Source organism: Pteropus vampyrus, unplaced genomic scaffold (genome assembly GCF_000151845.1).
Source record: "Pteropus vampyrus isolate Shadow unplaced genomic scaffold, Pvam_2.0 Scaffold78, whole genome shotgun sequence".
Classification (NCBI taxonomy): domain Eukaryota; kingdom Metazoa; phylum Chordata; class Mammalia; order Chiroptera; family Pteropodidae; genus Pteropus; species Pteropus vampyrus.
Window position 1 is genome coordinate 4,340,891 of NW_011888859.1, and position 22,668 is coordinate 4,363,558.

A 22,668-nucleotide genomic window follows, 5' to 3' on the forward strand; every position below is an offset into this window, starting at 1 on the left:
ATTTCCAAAGCCATATAGATCTAAACAAACATTGAAATTGTTTTCTTCATGCTATGCACATAGCCCACACAGGCAATGAACGGAGAGACCTTACAAAATGTAGGCATATTGTTCTGTAACTTCTATCCACATTGGACAAATGTTCATTAAAATCCTTTAAAAGTGACAGGATTACACTCCCATTATTATCAAAATGAGATAATGTCTTCACAGCGAAACAAACATTTAGATAAATAAGAAAAGCAAAAACTGAGCTGCAGAGTTGAAATAGAGATTTATTCTGACCAAAATATTCACCCTTGGTCTCAAGTGATATGTTTCAAGGGAAACAGCAATTCTGTACTGTCCTCTTACTCATAAAATGCCTGTGTGGTCTTGAACTGTTTATCGTGTCTTGCTGAGAAGGAAGTTTTAATTTCAATAGGAAGGGGGGCACTGACCCTAGGGAGTGAGTGCCAATTGTAAAGGCAGATTTGAATTAAAAAAACTCAGGGTCAAATCGTTATACACATCAAATGCTTCCTCAGACAGAAAACCTTTATCCACTTGAATATGAGTATTGGAGCAACAGATTCGGGAAGCTGGCAGAGCTGGAATGCAAATCCACATCTGTCTCCCTGACTCCTGCTCTTTCAGGTTACACTGTACTGCTTTTTGCTGTATACATGCATAAAGAGTTCGACTCAGTCTGCCTCAAAAAGCCGAACTCAACATGGAGATTTTGACATATTCTCATCTTAGAGCAATGGCATGTTCTTTTGCCGAATGGGTTTCCTTAGGAATTAACATTTATATCTTCTGAGAAGACACTCCAGGGTGCATATTACGGACGAGCAATGATGTGCCTTTGCAGTTAATGGCGCTCAGTCAAAACTACCAGGGCATGTCATTATTAGGTCATAATACCCACCCTGGAGTGTCTTACAGCTTAATTGTTCCCTCTTCCATTCCAGAAACCAGCAAAAGACATATTTAACTAATGTTTCTGCTTTGTTAATAAGTTCAGAATGAATGAACACATGTGTTCTGACTGCTCTTGTCTATCAAACATGTATTCAGAAATAAATCCAGGTCACATAATCAAAAATCCAACTTGCATATTTTGCTACAAAAAGTTTGGCATGGTTCTGATACTTCTGAAAGTGAAGATTTAGCATGCATCACTTGTCTAAATATTCAGACAATGAACACTCATGAGACTTCCCCTTCTGCCAATGCCCTTAGCATTTAGATCCCGATCATCATCTGTTTTTCTGCTGAAAATTTTCATCAAGAGAGTTACATTTTAATCTGGACTACAATCTACAGTAGACTAGTCTCAATCTTTAGACTACATAGCTAGTTATGTCTTAATGAGTATTTACACTTAGGTTTTTTTACTTACATTTACCAAAACTCTTCAAGCAAAATGGAAAATTCATTATGCATCTTTAGGTTCTGACCCTTCTACCATAAAGTCATACTTTCATTACAACAGCATTTTAAATAACAAGCAAAAGACTGAGAAGTTATAGGAAGAAACAGCTGACCCAGGTATGTGTGGTTCTAAGGTATGACTGCCTAGCAATAGAGAGCATTGACTATTCAGTTAAGCTTGACATCAGATCCCATGATAAGTTGTTGCTACTTAGGTTCTTTCACGATTTTATATAGTAGTGTTAAGTAGTGTAGGAGGCCGAATCCTTATTGCTACTTAGGAAGTGCTTGGTGAAGGTAGTAGAAATTTGAGGCTCCAGATCAATGAAACAAATGTAGCTGGGGAGCTAGCTAAGGGGAACGTCTCTTGGAATGTTTGTGGTGGAGAGAAATTGATTTTGGATGGAGTTGTATAATCTCGTTCCTTATCTTCAGAATTATAAGTAGCATATAACAAGTAAAGAGATTGACTTAATAATTTTAAAACTTTCCACAAAGCTCAGTTCCCCCAGATGGCCTCACTGGAAAATTCTATCAAACATTTAAAGATGAATTAATATCAATTCTTCACAAGCTCTTCCAAAATATTGAAATGGAGGGAATACTTCTCAACATATTCTATGAGGCATGTATTATTACTCTGATGTTAAAACCAGACAAAAAGACATCACAAGAAAACTATAGACCAATATTCCTTATGAATATAGATGCAAAAATCCTCATGAAAGTACTACCGAACCAAATCCAGCAACATATAAAAAAGTTTGTACACCATGACCAACTGCGGTTTATCCAAAGCAAATCGCAAAGTTGGATTACCATCTGGAAAACAATTACATAATATACCATATTGACAAAATAAAGGAAAAAAGCCACATGATCATTTCGATAGACATAGAAAATTCAACATCCCAAAAATGATAAAACCACTCAAGAAACTAAGAATATAAAAGAATTTACTGAATCTAATAAAGGCCATCTACAAAAACTCACAGCTAATATCATACTTCATGACAAAAGACTGAATGATTTCTCCATAAGAGCAAAAACAAGACAAAGACATCGTTCTTGCCATTTCTAGTCAACATTGTACTAGAAGTTCTAGCCAGGGCGATTAGGCAAGAAAAAAGATATTAATGACATCTAGATTTTAAAGGAAGATGTAAAACTATCTCTATCCATGATCATGTATATAGAACATCCTAAGGAGTTACACTAAAAACCCACTAGAAGAAATAAACAAGTATAGCAAGGTTCCAGGATGCAAGATTAATATACAAAAATTAATTATACTTCTATACATTGGCAATGAACAATTCAAAAATGAAATTTAAAAAATTTCATTTACGATAACACCAAAAAGAATAAAATACTTAGGTTTTATATGTATATATAAATTTAGTATATATTATATAATACATAATATAATACATATATTATACATTATATAATTATATAACATATATAATATATAAATTTATTATACTTGTACAGATAATAAATTTAACAAAAATTGCAATACTTGCATTTTTTTAACTGTTTTTAAAACTATAATTACAAAATATTATTGAAAGAAAATATAAAGACTTTGATATAAGACAATATCAAAATAACCTACAGTTTTAACAATTTATACCAAAATACCAGCTGGCCTCTTTTTTTTTTTTTTTTTTGCAGAAATTGACAAGCTAATTTTAAAATGCATATGGGAATGCAAGGGAGCCACAATATCCAAAACAATCTTGAAAAGAAGAACAAAGATGAAGGACTCATATTTTCCAATCTTAAAACTTCCTAGGAAGCTACAGGAATCAAAACTCTGTAGCACTGGTATAAGGATAGACATATAAATCAATAAAAAAGAATTAAGAGTCCAGAAATAAACATTTATAGTTTATTTTCAATAATTATTCCAAGATAATTCAATAGAGAAAAATAATCTTTCCAACACATTACACTGGTACAACCAGGTATCCACATGCAAAAGAATGAAGTTGAACCTCTACTTCACACCATACACAAAATTTACCTCAAAATGGATTTATAGACCTAAATGTAAAAGCTAAAACTATAAAACTCTTAGAAGAAAGCAAATGAATCAATCTTTGTGATCTTGGATCAGGCAATACCTTCTTAGATATAACACCCAAAGTATAAGCAACAAAAGAAAAAAAGGAAGAAATTGGACTTCATCGAAATTTAGAACTTTTGTGTTTCAAAGGACACTGTGGAGAAAGTGAAAAGACAACTCAAAGAGCAGGGCAAAATACTTGAAAATCATGTAGCTGACAAGAGACATATCTAGAATATATGAAGATCTCTTACAAGTCAGCAATAAGAACAACTTAAAATATTGGCAAAGATCTGAATAGACTTTTTTTTCAAAGAAAATATACGAATGATCAATAAGCACATGAAAAGATGATCAACATCGTTAGTCATTAGGGAACTACAAACCAAAACCACAAGAGATACCACTTCACACCTACTGAGATAACCAAAATCAAAAAGGCAGACAATAACAAGTGTTAGTGAGGATGTGGAGAAATTGGAATGATACATTGCTGATGGTGCGGCCACTTTGGAAGCATCCTGAAACCTTGCTATACTTGTTTAACAGATTGGCAGTTTCTCAAAATGTTAAACGAATATTTCTCATTTGAACCCACAAGTCTACTACGAGATTTATAGCCCCACAAAAGTAAAATGATATGTCTACATGAAAATTTGCATATGAATATTCAAAGCAGAATTATTCAAACTAGACAAAAGTTGGAAGAAAACTTCAATGTCCATCAACTGATGAATGGCATTAAATAATAAGTGAATGCCCACACAATAAGATATTATTTAACAATAAAAAAATGAAGTACTGATATCGACTACAACATAGATGAACTTAAAACATCTGCTAAGTGAAAGAAACCCTTCACAAAAAGTTATATATTATATGATTCCATTTACATGAAATGTCCAGAATTGGCAAACTTATACAGACAGAAAATAGATTGGAGATTGCCCAGGGCTAGAGAGGGTAGGATATGAGGATGCCTGTTAATGAGTGTGGTGCAGAGCTTCTTTTCGGGGTGATGAAAATACTCTAATCTTAGATTTTGGTGATGGGGCAATGATGATAAACATCTCTGCATATATTAAAAATGACTGAATTGTACACTTTAAATGGAGGAACATTATGGCATGTGAATTATATCTCAGTAAAGTTGTTTAAAAAAGGAAACAATCAAACTAAGGAGTACAATGAAATAAAATCAAAGATTATCAGCAATATAGAGGCCTAGAAATAATCAGGTCAATTGAAAACAGAAAGTAGGAATTTATATATGAAAAAGAATGGGAAGAATTGCTTCCAACAAAATTAAATCTGAAAAATTTTACGGTTTGGTGAAAAAAAAACATCTTTTTCTAAACTGAACAAAATGGAAGACAATTAAAAACCCTAGGGAAACAAAAAGCTGTAGATAAAACATAATGATTAAAATATATAGAAAACTAAGAAATGTCATAATTTCAAGCAATTAACAAATATGAAGAAAGATAATCCTTTTAAACTTGGCACATGGAATATTTTTATTCAAAAGGCTAAGCCTGGTAACCTAGGATTTTAGTAGTTTCCTATAAGTGACTTGACATAGATCTATAATAAATTATATTTGTATAACTATGTTATTACAACTTTGTAAATTATGTTAGTTTTCTGAATTAACCCAGAAGACTTACTTACATGTACAGACTAAAAGTGAATGTATACAATTTGACACTATTGGCATTACTTTCCTCTTTGTCTTACGTAGTAGAGAATCAAGAGATTCTGTATTAAGGTAACAAATAAGGAATCAGAAGAAAAAATACATTGTTTTAAAATTTAAAAGTAAGAAAAGAAAAACTGAATCTGATTTTTTAAAATCTACGAAAGTTAAGAAGCAGGTTTGAAAAAGATATCCTTATTTACTGTTTGGAGTTTATAAAACAAGAAGCATAGGTTAAAACATAATGAAAACATATTATTTAGGATTATAAGTTTAAAAAATATAAATGAAAACTTTAAAATGGTTGCTTCTGAAAAGCATGACAGGGGTGAGGGGTGAGTAATTATACTTCTCATTTATTGAGTTGATGTAACATTAGAGGTTTTAAGGATCATGAACTTGTGTTAGAAAAGTAAAAGTATTAGCAACAATATTAAATTGAAGTCTTCAAAAAATAAACTAGAAAACCTCAAGGAATCATTTAAAATTAAATCTGAAACAAAATCAAAACGGACTTATTAGAAAACTATGGCTTATGAGGTTCCCAAGTCTGTCTGCCACACTTTGCTCTTATAATTTGAGTTCTAAAGATCACACGTTCCACTCAATAGAGACATGAAGAAAAAAGTGTCATCTTGTATGGGTCTCATTAGAGCGTTTTCACAGGACTGAGCCACACAGCAATGAGGTTCCAGCACCCCAGGTTTCGGGAGATTCTGGCCACGTGCTCAGTAATGAGCAATATGGAGAAGCTGGGCTTAGAGGGCCCCAGGTTCTCTCTGAATTCAGCCCACAAAGAATTCTCTTTTCATTGAGATTCTCCTCTCATTACGGTTATCAGTCCAACCATCAATAGCACTGAACCCTTTTATCAGCCCCACTTGGTAATTATAAAATATCTGCAATTATACAATATGCTAATTCTTAGACATCTACAAACAGCTTAATCAATTGAGTGCATTTTATTATTTCTAGTCTAAACATTATGGACTCACATGAAGTTTCTGAGATCAGTAAATTATTCCAGATCGTAAAACGGCTGCCAAACCAGTCAGAAGTTTTGTTTGAATTTATTAGGCTTGCTACATTATTTAGCCAGCAAGATTGAGGAAAACAACAGACACAAAGAGGCATCCTGGAGTCACACTGTGAAGCCTGATTGGTTCCCATGAATTTCAGAGGGAAGAAGGCATCTAAATTCAGGAGGAACCTGATCACTTGAAACCTTCACTGTCAAGTTGATATTAATGTTAACCCAAGTTCTTGAGGCATCTGGACTTCTTATACACATTATTTCCCACGTCATAATGTCAGTGTTTGGTCACGTGTATGTGTGTGTGTGTGTGTGTGTGTGTGTGTGTGTGTGTGTGCGCGCGCGCGCGCGTGTGTGTGGTAGATGACTAGATATCTTTGTTGTATAGTTATGGATTTGCATATATGTTGTATATGTCTCCAGCTACTCTACCGAGAAAGAAAGGAATATTTTTTTCATGCCCATTAGGACTTTTGGGGATATACCACATCCGAACATCCCAAAATAGAGCAAGAGATGAAGGAAGACCTCTGTCAGTATTTATATTTAAATGTGTTCAGCAAGAACTATACATTCCAAAACATAAGGCAAGGTTTTTACCCACCCCCAAATTAAACCCCACTACGTCCCAATTTTTACAAAGTCTTTTATACCATTGGGTATTACCCCTGTCCCCACCCTCACCCCCTGACTTGAATTTTTAAAAACTGAGTAGTCTTTGGAGAAAAAATATTCCCACAACACATCTTCGAACAATGTCAGTTTGGATGCTTATGAAGATCATCTGATAAAATAGATTTAAAACATTTAAAAAAAAATTTAATATAGATTTAGCCATTACTCTTGGAGGCATTCTCTCCTAGATTCTAGTGCTAGATGTTGTTTTAATAAGTCAATTAAACTGCATTTTGAAAAGTAACGTACACAGTAGTTAGGTTGCGTGGATCATGAAAATGTTCTCATAGCCTAACGTGGGAAATTTTTCCTGATGTTCACGTGAAGGTATTTGTAACCTGGGGGAACCTTCTCTCAGCACACACCCGGAAGAAGGGAACGCTCTGCTTTAAAAATGATACTTGGAAGGGAAGTCGATGAGCCCTACAGCAATGCTTCTCAAATTTTAACACACGTGCTCATCATCCTTGGATATTGCTAAAAATGGAAGCTCTGATTCAGGGCGTGGGATGTTTCCTGCCGATTCAGAGCCTATAGTGGGGTCTCTGGATCCCGCTTTCGATAGCAAGACCCAAGAACACTTTGTGAGGTGACACAAAAATCAATGCCAATGAAGATGGAGGCCCTGATCACCAGCATCAACCGTGAAGAGCTGAGTGAATTATTCTCATTCAACATGCAAGTGGGAGAGCAATGTGCACGCACGTGCACGCGCGAGCGCGCGCGCGCGCACACACACACACACATACACACACACACCCTAATGTCTGAATTTTAAATAGGTAAATATGATTAACTGTAAATTAAAGAACTTTAGAAAGCCTTTGATTATTCAATCCACATTTCCGAATGTTTATATCGATTTCAGTTGTCTGGAATATTTTTGCGTGGGGTACAGGCAGACTGCCTGCGATTCATGGTCATATGGATGGCATTTCTCCCCGAAATTTCCTGCTCTGCTGAACAGATCTGAGAGACAGAGCCAGATTAGAATTTCTTTTTGAAGATCAGCTATTTGAACTGGAATAAAATGGGAATGTTTAGATTTCTTCCAGTCGGGATTAAATAGGGTTAAATAGAATGGATTCATTTCTGCCACAGAGTAAAAGTAGGATATATTTTAAAAAATAAGATGCCTAGGTGATATGGGGTAGGCCGGACTTTCAATTGTATGTGATGGAAGAGAATAAACAAGTCCTACTGCTAAGCTGTGTAAATATTAGGACCAGAACTCAAATAGGAGATGGGTCTGTGCCTCAGAAGAGAAACCCATCATAAGAAAGGCATTTTTTAAAGGAAGCAAATAAATATGAAAGCAACAGACTAGTTAAAGCTAAATGGAAAGAAGGCCTTCCAAGCATATTTTCAAATAACTTCAAAATGCTTTTAGAAAAAAATTTCAACTCAGGACTTCTACACTACCCTCAGAAGTGTCTTTCCACACTGGGTCTCTATTTTGTTGGAGAGAGTTATTTCCAACAGCAAATTCTTTCCTTATTTTCTAAAAATCTCCACATGATAGAATAAAATGTACTACATTTACATGCATAAAGGAGATGTGTAAATGTTATTTGTTAAAATAATTTTTCCTCAGCTATGAACCAGATTAATGGGCCTAGTCATAGAAATAAAAATAAAAATATTAATGCGGTTTTATATTGTATTTTGTTTCAACAATGAAATCAATTGAAATTGAAATATTCTGCCGCAGAAAGGATCAAAGTCCACATAATTTTGGTTTTGTATTTTTAGTAACACTGAAAATAGATTTTTAACAAAATTTTAAGTGTCTAGAATACTTAAATTGGAGTAGAAGCAGATATTAGCCTAAAAACGAATATATCATTTGGAAAAAAAAAAAAAAAAAAGAATGACAACAAACCAATTAGATGTGGGGAAGGGGATTGGGAAATGAATGTTAATGTTGTAAAAATTTTAAAGTTGTAAAAATTAAAGAATAGTGATATCATGGTTGGTATTGTAAAAATTCCTTTGTTATAATCACTCCATTTTTGTTCTTAATATGATTCCCCAAAATGCATTAAATCTAGAGATGTAAACAGATGAACTTAAAAAACCTGTGTTAATGAGCCTAAAATGGTTGAACAACAAAACACCAGGCAGCGTGGTTCAGATTTTAAGGGGATCCAGACACTTTCATATTATTTATGGTTAATTATCTATAGAATAATATTTAAATATATAGTTTTTATTCTATAGTTTAGGATGAGATCTCGATCTTTCTATTGTCATTATCGAATCCTAAATTTAAATATTTATTAATACACATGGACTTAATTGATTCCAAGAGATAATTGGTATGAATATGCTAGTGTCCAAAAAGATATTAACAGATCATTACTAGAAGAGAAAACACAAAGAACTAATAAATCTGAAAACATTAATTTTTACTATTAATGAAGAGCAATATTAAAAACGAAAATGAAATAGTTTGCCAGTTAGACCCCTTGATACATAATTGGTAGGAGTATAAATTGGTTTAAGCTTTTTAGAACCATTTGGCAATTTATATGAAGAGTCTCAAGGATGGATATAGCCTTTGGCTTAGTAATGATGCTTCCAAAAATCTGTTTTAATAAAATAATTTTAGATGTAAATCAAATTTATGAACAAATGTATTTAACACAAGATTATTTCATCAACAGTAAAAAATTGGAAATAATTCGAATGTCAATAATAAGTTATGGATTAAATAAGTTATGTTCTATCTATAAAATAGGCCTTTTTACACTGATTATGCTTTTTAAAAAACTTTAATCACGTAAGAAAATGACAGAAAGAAAACTATACATTTAAAATATATAGCATGTTCATGAGTATGTATTAATAATTATATAGAAAAGAAAACATATATATGGGGGAAGAGAGAAAGAGAAAGCTGAATGGATGTTCATTAATTTTTTTCCTTTTTTCTTCTTAAATCTATTTTGTAATTTGCCAGTTCCGCTTCTAACACCACTTACACGGTGTAGCACTTTTTAAGTCAGAAGAAAAACCAACAACAAAATTTAAGTGTACGTTATAGTTTCCAGAGAAGGCAAAAGAATGGAGATACACCCATTCTAGGTTGGGTCTTGAATAATAACAGTTTGGTATTTTCCCACAATAAGTTACTGCACCAACATTTTTCAATAATAAGGCTTTTTGCTAGGCCTTCTTTTTCAGTAACTGTCAGAACCTAGTTCTCCAAATTTCTTCAGCTGTTCAGCAGCAAATACGGAATTCATAGATGAAACGTTTATAATTCTCTGCCAATGACATTAAAATCACCAGTCAGTCATGGGGGAAGGCCCTATAAGAACAAATTTGGTTTGCATGCTTCTCCTTACATTTTTACATCCTGATCTCGCAGAGCTCAGGATGCCCATGAGTCACCATTACTTTCAGGTCTGGCTCTATTGCTGACTGCTTGCAAAAGTCTTGCAGCTAAGAAGAGACCCTAGAGAAACATTCTAGTCATGCAGGCACCATAATGTAAAACCACCGTTAAGGACTTGGCTTGAAATCCAACTTCCTGGTTTGGCTTATAACAAGAAGCTTGCAGTGTAATGCTACTGCTTTCATGAAAGATGGCAAAAGAACTATTAATGACACTAATTAAGATGTGTGAATATCATTTAGATACTCCTCCTTGTTGCTTTCCAAGTACAAGCTATGTTACCTAACACATTAATTGGTAATGATACAAGTGCATATCTTTCAACTACAAGGTCAGTTTTTAAAGCAGGGCTTTTATTATTAATGAGTTCGAAGTTCCTACACAGTCCACATAGAGATTCCATTAACAAACCTCACTGTGCTCCTCTTTAACCCCATTACAGCTATATCCCCTCTCACCCACCCCGAATAATACAGTATTGTCGGTTAGGGCATTTTAAACCTTTTTCCAGCCTTCCATATACACTCAGAACCTATCGGTTTAAATTGTTTGTGTTTTTAAGTAAATCCATTCCCTGGTCTTTTTGACCAGACATACAAAGTCCAAACACTATTTATTTGAAATCCACTAATCACCTATCCAGCATGTCTACCTAAGTAAGTTTTATGTCTCCAAAGTAAAACCTAGTATAGAAAACAAAAGAATATTAAAGTATAGCCCCTACTAATATAATACCCTTCTTATTTCCTTAGAATTCTAAATGACATAGACTAGTAGAGCCAGGAGAAAATCGTAGCCCCCATAACTCATGTTACAGCCAGGAAAAGGGAGGTTCAGAAAGTCAGTCTCTGCACCAGCAAACCAATGTCATATGCTCAGAGTGAGGGAACTCTGGCTGTAGCCAGCGGTCTCTTTCAGATCCAACAAAGATTAAGGAGAGAGCCTCTTAAGTGTCAGATCTCTCTTATGCCTGTTTTCTACTTAATCTTATTAATGTCTGTGAATGTCAATCAGACAACAGGAACCTACATTTATGCAGCACTTGGTAGCAGTCAAGTGTGCTCGCACTTATGACTTTATATAATTCTCACAATGGTCATGTGAAGTGTGTATTATTACCCCATCCTCTAATTGCATCTCAAAGACGTTCCTTTGGCTGTGATCACATATGAGAGACGACTTGACAAGGACACAACTCTTGGGTGTATTTTTCCTCCCCTCCCAAACTTTTATCACGATTCCTTCATTGTTCTTTAAGCACTGAAACTTCAGAAGAGAAATCTGAGGTCCTCCTAATGTATTCCTTCTTCCTTTTCCCCCACGTGAGATGTTTTTAGAGCATTTTGTTTGTCTTCACATTTAAATAGCATCCTCACATGCCCATAGACGAATCTATTTTCATTCATTGTTACCTGAGTTCACTGGATCTGAAAATTTAGGTCCTCAATCCAAGAAACTTATAGTCTATTAGTGCTTTAGTTTAGTCCTTTCCTTTCTCCAAGCTCCTTAGTTATACCCAGGTTAGCTTTTTTCCCCTCGATATTACATCTATCTTCTCTCGTTATTTTGTTTCTACTTATCGTTTTTCCTCAGCATTCTGGGAAAGCTTTTCAAAATTATGACTCATGTTATTGTTTCCACTTTCTACAGCATCACTTCTGTTCTTTACAGCTTCCAATGCGGATTCCCATTCTATGATTACTACTCCTCCTTACCTCATCTGCTCCTTCCGCCCTCAACACAGTGTCTTCTTAGCCCTGCGGTTCCTAATTCATGCAGCTTATAATTTTTCTGTCATGTGGAAGATACAAAGAAGTTAACCACACTTCAAAATTTTCATGAAGTCATTTCCAGAGATATTTTTAAGGATGATATACCAATGGAGTCTATTGTCTAAAATGAGAGGATGTTTCCACAGTCCTTCTGCTTGTCACTGGACAGAGCATCTACTTTATCCTTGTTCTGTCTGTTTAGAGTCCAAGAAAAGTTGGTAGGAAAATAATAGTCTGTTAGAACCCTCCTTGTCTCTATTCTAAACCAAGAGTATAGATTGATAAGATCAGTGCTTAGCTCTGTTTTTAATGTCTAGATCTGTGTTTCACATTTGCACAGTAAGGATGGAAGGGAGAGAGTCAAAAGCATATAGTGTTTGGGAGGAAATGCGTGGCTGGAAAAAAGCATGTTTCCTATGATCATTGCTTTCTATGCTCAAAACTAAATCCTGTAAAGTTTGACAAAATCATGGTTGGGAGGAGATACACAGAAATTCACTCAGAATAGATTTAAGTGGCATAGACTAAATCATGTCGGAAAACACTGGGATAGTGTTGTTGAGCTAAAGAACATAGAGAAATGGAATGACTTTTCAGGTTTCTCTCCATCTGCTCTGCTTTATTAATCGTAACTAAGCTTCCCAGGTCCAGACGCCACTGTCCATCTTTTTCTCTTCCTACTTCCCGCCCAAGGTCTAATAAATGCCTTAAAAGGAAATTTCTTTTTCTTTTCATTTTAATAATTTTTGACGTTTCAGTTACAGTTGGCGAGCAATATTATATTCATTTCAAGTGTCTAACATTGTGAATATATATACATGTATGTATATATATATATATAAAACTTATGATCACCTGCAATAAATCTAGTACCCATCTAACACCATACATAGTTATTATAATATTATTGACTATATTCCCTATGCCACACTTTACATCCGCATGACTATTTCGGAACTACCAATCTGTACTTCTTAATCCCTTCCCCTTTTCCACTCAGCCCCCCAACCCCTCTCCCATCTGGCAGCCATCAAAATGCTCTCTGTAAGTTTGTTTCTGTTCTGCTTGTTCTCTAGATTTCACATATAAGTAAAATTATACGACATTTGTCTTTCTCTGACTTACTCTACTCAGCACAACACCCTCTAGGTCCATCCATGTTGTTGCAGATGGCAAGATTTCTTTTTTTTTTTTTAATTGGCTGAGAAATATTCCATTGTATATATGTACCACCTCTTTTCCATTCAACCATCGATGGACACCCAGGTTGCCTCCGTATATCTTGGCTATTGTAAATAATGCTGTAATGGACATACAAATGCATGTGTCCCTTCTAAGTATTTTGGGTTTCCTCAAATCAATCTCCAAAAGTGGGATTACCGGGTCTTTCTTTGCCTCTTGCTAAAGTCTTTGTTTTAAAGTCTATTTTCGTCTGGCCTAAGTGTTGTTACTTCAGCTTTGTTTTTTTATTTCCATTTTCATATAATATCATTTTCCATCTCTTTACTTGTAAATTTCTAATGGAGCGTGGGTGCAGATAGTTCAGGCCACCTCAAAAAAAAAGGACACCTGTGCAGCTCAGATAGACAGCTAATTATCAGGATGAAATTTCAGATTCAGAAGGCAGAGTCGAGATGCAGGCAGTGGAGGAGGAATGAAGCTCCAGCCTGTCTTCTCATGGGGACAGATTTGCTTCTCCAAGCAGCAAAATCTGGGCGTGCTTCTAATTATATTTGTCTGTTCCTCTGCATAGGTTTTGTGGTTGGTGGAATTTTCTCCAAAATTCTGGCTGTTAGTAGAATGTCAGTCTCGGTGTTCCATTTTCTTGGAGAATTTTCATCCTTTCTGATTCTTCAAAAGTATTTTGGAAGGAGTGAGAAGAAGCTGCCTCAGGAACTGTGAGCCACATGCCACATTGGTTCTAATTTTAGTCCTGAATCACTCAATTCAGTTGTGCAGATAAATGAATTGCCACAAACTATTTACAGAACCAAACTGAGAACGCCACACTCTCATCTTTACCTTACGATTCGAAATCAGATCTGCTCAGGAGCAAATCTGGTATTCATTGTTTCTTCTTCGGGATGAAATTATGACAATATGCTAACTTTCCGTATACATTAATCTAAGACTTACTTCTAATTAGACAATAACTACAAATTAAAGGAATTCAAAGCATCACTGCGCAAGCAGGGATTTTCTCCTAAGCTGGGGACCCTGTGGGAATTTTAACCCAGACTACGTGACAGACACCCTAGCTTTCCTGGAAGAAACCTGGATCTGCCCTTTGAGTGAATTTGATCATTTTATCTGCATGATTGCACTTTAAACTCTCTTTTATTGTGACCACAGCTAAAATAATAAATATAAGATTAATCCATAAATCGTATTGGTAAAAATTATATGTGTCTCTTGATTTCACCAAACACTTGGCCCGATCTTGCAAGTTACTCCAGGCTCCGTTAGGTGAATTTATGCCGAGGCCCTCAGTCATAAGCAAGTCCGAAGGTAGCCAGGCTGAGGACACCAGCAATGTTGGACGATACCTGTGATGACGGCACAGGAGGCATGATTTTCCGAATTGATGAGTGCCATGCCATTGGGGGAAATGAGAAACATTGAACGGCAGAGTCAATCTTCACATCTTCAGAGATGATATCTAAACAAGTAAATGCCAACCAGCTGCACAGGTGTGGTGTAGAAGGGACATGACCGCAAAGCATCATGTGGTCAGGTACTTGGGGGTTGACTGGTTGCAATCTCACTGGCTGTTGATACTACTGTTATATGACTGCAAGGCAAATGGGCGAATAGATTTCCATGATAAAGAAGCTGAGAAACTCGTGTTCTACTCTTCACAGCTCAGATCTCGGTAGGAACATTGGGCTCCACCCTGGGCGCTGCTCAGAACAATGAAGAATTAGAATGTGTCCAAATGAGGGTCATAAGAAAGGAAGATCCCAGAAACCAGAATGATGAGGAAGAGGTGAAGGGTCAGTCATATTTGGATTCATGCTTCCTAGAGGATGGAACCAAATGACCTGTGTGATTCCTTTAAACTCTTAAATTCTAAAACTTTAGAATTATCTTATTGATTCAATAGTTTTTCCTCACTCTGCTTTCTACCAAGTAGTTTTTTTTTTTTTTCTGAAGAGAAAACATAGCAGTAAAAACGTCCAAACAATATTTCTCAGTCTAGTAATTCTCACAAAGTTGTCAAACTAGAAAGCCTGAGCAGAAAAACCTAACAAATGGTTCAGAATTTGCTGGTTACAAAATTGCTAACTGTGGAGGACTATATTTATTTGTTTGTTTGTTTGTTTTCTAGGAAGGAAGCTTTTATGTGTTCAAGCCATTTCATAAATAGAAAGAACAATCTATCACTCACCTTCTCTCCTCCTTTCTTCCTGTCATGACAATAAAAAACTAACCCCAAATCTGAAGAATGTTTTGTGGGCACATTTCACTGTACATTTTCATCTTCCCACCACCCAAAGAGCTGTTGCTATAAACATTTTAAATGCAAAAAAAGCAGGAAAAACCCAAAAAATGAACAAAATTAAACCCACTCCTCCATGGCATCTTTCTCTTAACTTGAAAAATATTTTGAGTACTTATTATACAAGAATTGCTTCTGATAAGATGATACTGGAACTCTGTATTCAATTTTTTTTTTCCATAGAGGTAATAACCATATAAGATTTCTAGGTCTATAACAATCTCAGAAAATAATGTGTGCTGTCTTTGTCTTTAATCTTACAAACCTCAGACCAATGAGAAGCTGTTGTTATGAATCTTTAGTGATGCGCCAACAAATTCAAATGCTGGAAAAATTCTTACTAATAAGTAAGCCGAACCATCCATGATTTGGCTTTGAATCCATTTTCCTTTGAACCCATTTTCTACTTTTTACTTCTCATTGAAGAAGGTGAACTGCAAATAATGAAGCCTCATGCAAGCAGATCTTCACATACTCACTTGACTGGAGGAAGGGGTCCCACCTGAGGAAAGCATGGATAGAAGCAGTTCTCTGCCACAGATGCTCAGGTCTGAAGTTATTTTCAAGGTTACCTAAGACAATTTCATTTTCCTCATGTGGTAGGCAGAATAATGTCCCCCTAAATGTGTCCATATCCTAATCCCCAGAACTTGTGAATATGTTAGCTTACATGGCTTTGCAGATGGGATTAAGGATAAGGACTTGAGATAAAAACATTATCTTGCATTATTCAGATGGGCCCCATCTAATCACATTAATCTTTAAAATTAGAAAACTCTTCCTGGCCATGGTCATAAAAAGAGACGTGACAACAGAAGCAGAGTTAGAGAAATGCTGTGTTTCTGGCTTTGAAGATGGAAGGACAGAGGCCAAGCATCCAGAAGATGGACGAGCCTCCAGAAGGAATGCACCCTGTTGCCATCTTGATTTCAGCCCAGTGACACCCATGTCAGACTTGTACAACTATAAGATAATAAACTAACATTTTTTAAATTACTAAGTTTTGGTAATTTATTATGATAGCAATAGAAGCCATTCATTAAAAACAGTAGAACCCACACATTGAAAATGTGAAGCCTAAGTGATTTCTCCCAAGAGGGCCAATCTGGAACTTGGACTTACACCTTCTGACTTTGAATCCGGTTCCAATTCTGATTGTGCTCTTAATTTTTTTAGTAGTTGGGAGAAAAGAATAATCAGCTTCTACTTCTCCTTATTCAATTATTCGAACTGAAATTGATTTTTAAGACATAATTTTGCACAGATCTCCTTCTGCTGACAGAAAAATAAATTAAAGGTATGGTTTGAGGAATAGAATGTTACTCTAAGTTAGCCATTTCGTTCTTCACTCTGAAAAAACCGAGCTTAGTAATGGGAACTTTTCACTTTGCCTTATTCTGCTGTCTAGCATCGTTCCTACCTGTTTTATTCTAGCTCCTTATTTTAGACCTCTCATCTCCTTTCTGCCATGAATTCTCAGAGGAAGCATCGATACTCATTTATCTTTCTATTCCCAGGGTCTAGGATAATTTTTGATATATCTAATTACTTAGTAAATGTTTGTTAAATAAATCATCAAGTATGGCATTTACTAATTTAACCAACGCTACTTAGTGATCCCCTTATGCTGGGCATGAAGAATGTAAAAATAAGTAGGAAATTACTGCCACATTTATCAAGAACATGTAGACCAATCGGTGAGACAGATACTTCACCAAATAATCAAAGTGCAACATAATTAAGCTCTTGTGAGGATCAGAGCATTGCTGTGAAAACACAGAGATGGGAAATGTACTTTTTACCTGGGAATGAAGGGTCTCTTTTTGATCAGGGACAGCCCTGGAATAAACAGCTAATATTTCAATGCTATTCCACAGCACTGCCCAAGAATTCTTTGTTCTTTGAATCGTGTCTTTGATTGCTGTTAATTTGGTCAATCAGAGTCCTAATTAGCATTGATCAGGAGAAACTGTTCAAGTCATCTCCTCGGGACTTCACAGAGTCATGGAAGGGAACAATCAAAGGGACCGTGAGGATGCTACTCCTGACTATCAAGATATACCTCTTCCAGTTACTTCAAATAGCTCCTGGGAAACAGTGGGACAAAATGTGTCTCCCCATTTTTCCAACTAGGGATTTACCTTTGCTCTGGGTTTTTACCACCTTGTGATGAATTTATTTGCCTTCAAAGAGTGTGGTTGTCAACCAGAGGGGATTGGGCACGGGCTGGGAAAGGAGTACGTGTGTGTGGAGATTCCCCTCCTCACCATGGGACATTTGGCAATGTCTAGAGACGTTTTCGACTGTCATAACTTAGGAAGTCCTACTGGCATCTAGTGGTGTCTAGTGGCTAGAGGTCAGAGATGCTGCCAAACATCCTGTAGTCCACGGGACAGCCCCACACAACAAAGAAGTATGTACGCCAAGCGTCACAAATGCTGAGGATAAGAAAACCTTTCCTACGATTTATGCACTACTATAGAAACAGAATAAAATTAGTATATTTGTTAATATGCTTATTTAGTTAATGATGTTTATTTACAAAACTAACAACCTGATTCAAAGAAAATTGACTTTCAGTTTACACTGTAGGTTTTTCAACAAATCACCAAGGTATTAAAATGACATGTTTTATGTTTTTCTAATATCACCTAGTGTGGGAGATTACTAGGAGCCCAAGTACAGGACAGTTCGGTGAATGGACTCTCCCAAGGGGTTACAGTTACCCAAAGGCAAGAGGCTTATTGATTTTAAAACTTAACTCCTCCTCACAGTATTCAACATGTGACACCTGGCTGCATTCTGGATAACTATTCTGCTAAAACAAAATCTGTATTACCAGCTCTGAATTAAGGACTCAGCTAATGAGAGAGGAGAGCAATGTACCAAGAGTTTCTCTCTCCCTCTCTTTTTTTAAATGACATACTTAGTAACAAGTAACAAGAGAGCTTCATTCCAGAATAAAATGTCAAACCTAAAGTGAAATATTATCTATAATAAATGAGGCTTCTTGAGATTATTTTGTAGCACATTTTCTCAGGTAATAAAGTCGTGTTTTGCATGGCTTTATTCTTTCAGGCAGAGGAAAAGGGAGGGGGAGTGTGTTGGTATTTCGTGTTTTGCTTTTTTTTTTTTTTGATGGGTTTCTTTCCATTCTTCTTATGCCAATTGTAATGTTTTACGACTATTCATGACTTAGACAATGGTGCTTTAGGCAGTCAATAGCAATTATGCTTGTCGAGGAGAACATATAATTCAAATTAAACCAATATAGATTTTTCCCCTTTACTTTAATGTTTAGTTACCCAGTTAGATTTAAGCAGAGTATATAACATTTAATAAATGATGTTCACAAAAAACTAACTGACATTTCAAAGTAGTTTGGTTTCTCGTTGTTGTTGTTAATACAGAAGAATAAGACAAAATACTACTTCACTTAAAAGTTATCCCATGTCAGCTAAAGTTAAATATTTCAAGTTTATTCATTACGTGATTCATTTACACCTGATGCCTGAAAATGGTAACTCTGTATTCCAGCCAGCAAGTGTATGCAAAAATTAGCAAGCAGTAGGCATCTAAATAATTCATCTTAATGAACAATAAATTCATACATGGTTTAGTTTTGTAGCTCTTAAGTTTAACAAAAGTCAATTTAAAGACTATGGTAGATGTTATGGACTGAATCGTGTTCACTTCACCCACTCAAATTCATGTATTGAAGCCCTAACCCGCAGTGTGACCTGTATTTGGAGATGGGGCCTTTACAGAGGTAATTAAGATTAAATAAGGTCGTAACAGTGAGGCCCTAATTTAATAGGACTAGTGTCCTTATAAGAGACACCAGACAGCTCTCTCTATGTGTGCTCACATAAGAAAGGACACGTGAAGACATCTTGAGAACACAGTCTGCAAGTAAGAGAAAGAAGTATCACTGTAAATCAACCCTTGATCTTGGAGAAAATAGAATAGAGCCACCCAATTGTTTAAGCCACTCAGTTTGTGTTATTGTGTTATGACAACTTGAACAGATGAATCAGCTAGCCATCACTAGGATCGACCACGGTGATCTTTTTCACTGAGTTTCAGACTTTTTAAACTCTGGATGAGTGACCAGTGACCTTTCAGAAAACCGTCAGGTACATTTCTCCTAAAACAAGGACATCAGTGCCTCCTGAAGTCCAAAGTTCTGCCCAGCAAGGCTCCCTATGAAACATTTCTATTTTCACCAAATGCACATGAAGCATTTCACCAGGAAGAACCAGGAACTATATAAACTCATTTAAATTTAAATAATTAGAGATCTAAAGTTGTCCGTCTCTACTCCCTCCTTAATGCCTCAGAGGGACTTAATCCAGTGGAAAGAACATGGGCCTCCGTGCTAGTGACTTGAGTGTGAATCCTGGCTCCAACACTGGGGAGCTGGATGGTCTGGGGCTGGCAGCTTAGCTCCTTGAGTCTCAGTGTCTTCATCGATAAAGGAGAATACAACAATAATAATAACGTTGACCATTAATACTAATCTGTTGATCATTAGAATCTTGTGGGAATTAGAGATGATGACCATTGGTACCCACACAGTGACTGGAAACATAAGGAGGGCCTTAGAGGGTGTTCTTATTATAACGATGTTGAAAACGATGCATGAACATCTCTATACCTAAGAAAGCCAGAGGCTAGAGAACTGCAGGGTCTGTTCAGAGGCGTCCCCCAAAAGACAGTTGTAATAAAATAAGGGGTTATGGTAAAAAAAGAAAAAACTTTGGATAATTTAGAAAACTTTGAAGAGCTGAAAGTCTGGGTTATACCATAACAGGTACCCTAAAATACTCTACATTTTCCTGCTTTGAATGTGCCTGGTGCAACCCTGTGCTCTTGGGGTTGGGGGAGTGGGAACATGGGACTGTTCTAGTCATTTCTTTCTTTGTTTTTAGCCTCACAATATATTTTTTTTCTCAGATATGTGGCTCAGACCAGTATGATCAATGTATTGACAAATGTTTAGATCCTACATTTATTGGAAAACAAATCCAGTTGGATTTTCAGGCAGACTGAATATGAGATAGAAAAATAAAAAGTGGTCAAGGATTATGCCACGCATTTTGGCCAGAACACCTAAAAGGACCAAGTGATCATAAAATGAGATGCGGAGAGTAGATCTTAAGTGTTCTCACCATACACGCGTCGGCGCGCACGCGCACACACATCCACATACACACACACATGCAGAGGCACACACACAGGCGCACACACACACACACGAGTAACTATGTAAGGTGGTGGACGTGTTAATTAACTGGCTTGTAGAAGTCATTTCACAATGTATATGTATAATAAATTATCACATTGTACATCTTAGAATACCACACTGTACAAGTAAAGTATCTATAATTTTAATTTATCAAGTATACCTCAATAAGCTGGAAAAAATAAACTGAGATGGGGAAGGTTTGGGGAGGAAGATTCAGGTTTCAGTTTGGGATGTGGTAAGTTAAAATCGTGTTGTTTAAAAATTAAAAATACTTTGGAAGTATTACAACAGGGTGAAAGCAGAGAGATTTGCAGGCGGTAAGTCTGCCAGGCTTGGGGGTCATGCTGAGGGTCGTAGACATGACCCTGTACACAACAGGACGGAGATGGAGGCTTGTAATACGGAAGAACAAGGAGTTTAGGAAATTAATTTACACAAGTATTTTCTTTGAGACCAGAACATTAGCTTCCTGATGGCTTATATGTTTTTTATTGGTGGTGTTGTTGTTGTTGTTGTTGTTGTTGTTGTTGTTATTTGGTTTGATAATCTCTAAGAAAGAGCTCTATCCACTGTTTTCACTTAACGATTTCTATGAGAGAATAGATTTAGTAACATACATTTCTCTCTCTCTCTCTCTCTCTCTCTTCTTTTTTTTTTTTGTCTTGGTCGAACTGCATGACTCTACATTTCTTCACTCAAAGGACATCACAAATTATCTCAGAGGGATATGGCAAGAATTACACTTCTCAATTTTATCACTTCATCTAATATCGTGAATGTATTCTTAAATACTAAATGACAATAATTCCACCAACATATCTGACCTACTTATAGATTGGGATCATGTGAAACTGTGCGAGAAATTGAACAGTTATAGAGGTAAGCAATGGGGTAGGGATGAGGAGAATTAAATTGATCAGGACAGACTCAGGATGCAGATACAACCTGTCTTAATCCTGTAGTCCACATACATTTGATGGGTTCTCACTCCTCTTGAGATAATGGTGGGGATCCCTAAGAAATTCTGATGATATTTTCATTCACTTGGAGAAATTCTAATGCATTTTGAAGAAATCAAATAATAATAGCTTATTAGTTCAATAAAAGTCATGCTCTGCCAGGTGTCATGCTTGGATCTTGATCTTAGATGACACCTCTTTTTCTCACCTGTTGAGGAAATCCAAATATTGAGCCATTAGTGAGAATTGGGCAGCAGTATATTTAAGAAGAGAAACAACCTACATTTTCAATTTATAATGTGTTTTCACGTATTCACATTATAATGGATAATAAATAAATTGGGGTCATTAGCAGTATAGTATTACACCATAAATATAAGGATGAGGTTTTGAGGAAGTTTAAAAAAAATAATAAAATTAGTAGTATTATGCAATTTATAAAATAAAAGATGCCAAGGGTTCATCTTTAACTTCTTCCCTCTCATTCTGACCTCTGAGCAGTTAGCAACTTTTTTTTGCATTCTAATTTACAATATCTTTTCTGTCTGCAAAAAATAAAGCTTAAGAGTAAGAGTTCTCCAAACAAACAGAACCAATAGGTTACACATTTATGTATCTATCACCTATCTATCTTTATCTATCTATCATCTATCTATCTAACTCTATAAAGAGATTTATTTTAAGAAATTGACTCATGCAATTGTGGAGACTAGCAAGTCCAAAACTTATATGGAAGACGAGCAGGCTGGAGACTAAGACAGTACTTTTATGCTATAGTCTTGAGACAGAATTTCTTCTTCTCCAGAAAACCTCAGTGTTTGTTTTTAAGGCCTTCAGCTGATTGAATGAGACCCACCTATATCATCAAGGGCAATCTCCTTCACTTAAAGTCAACTGAT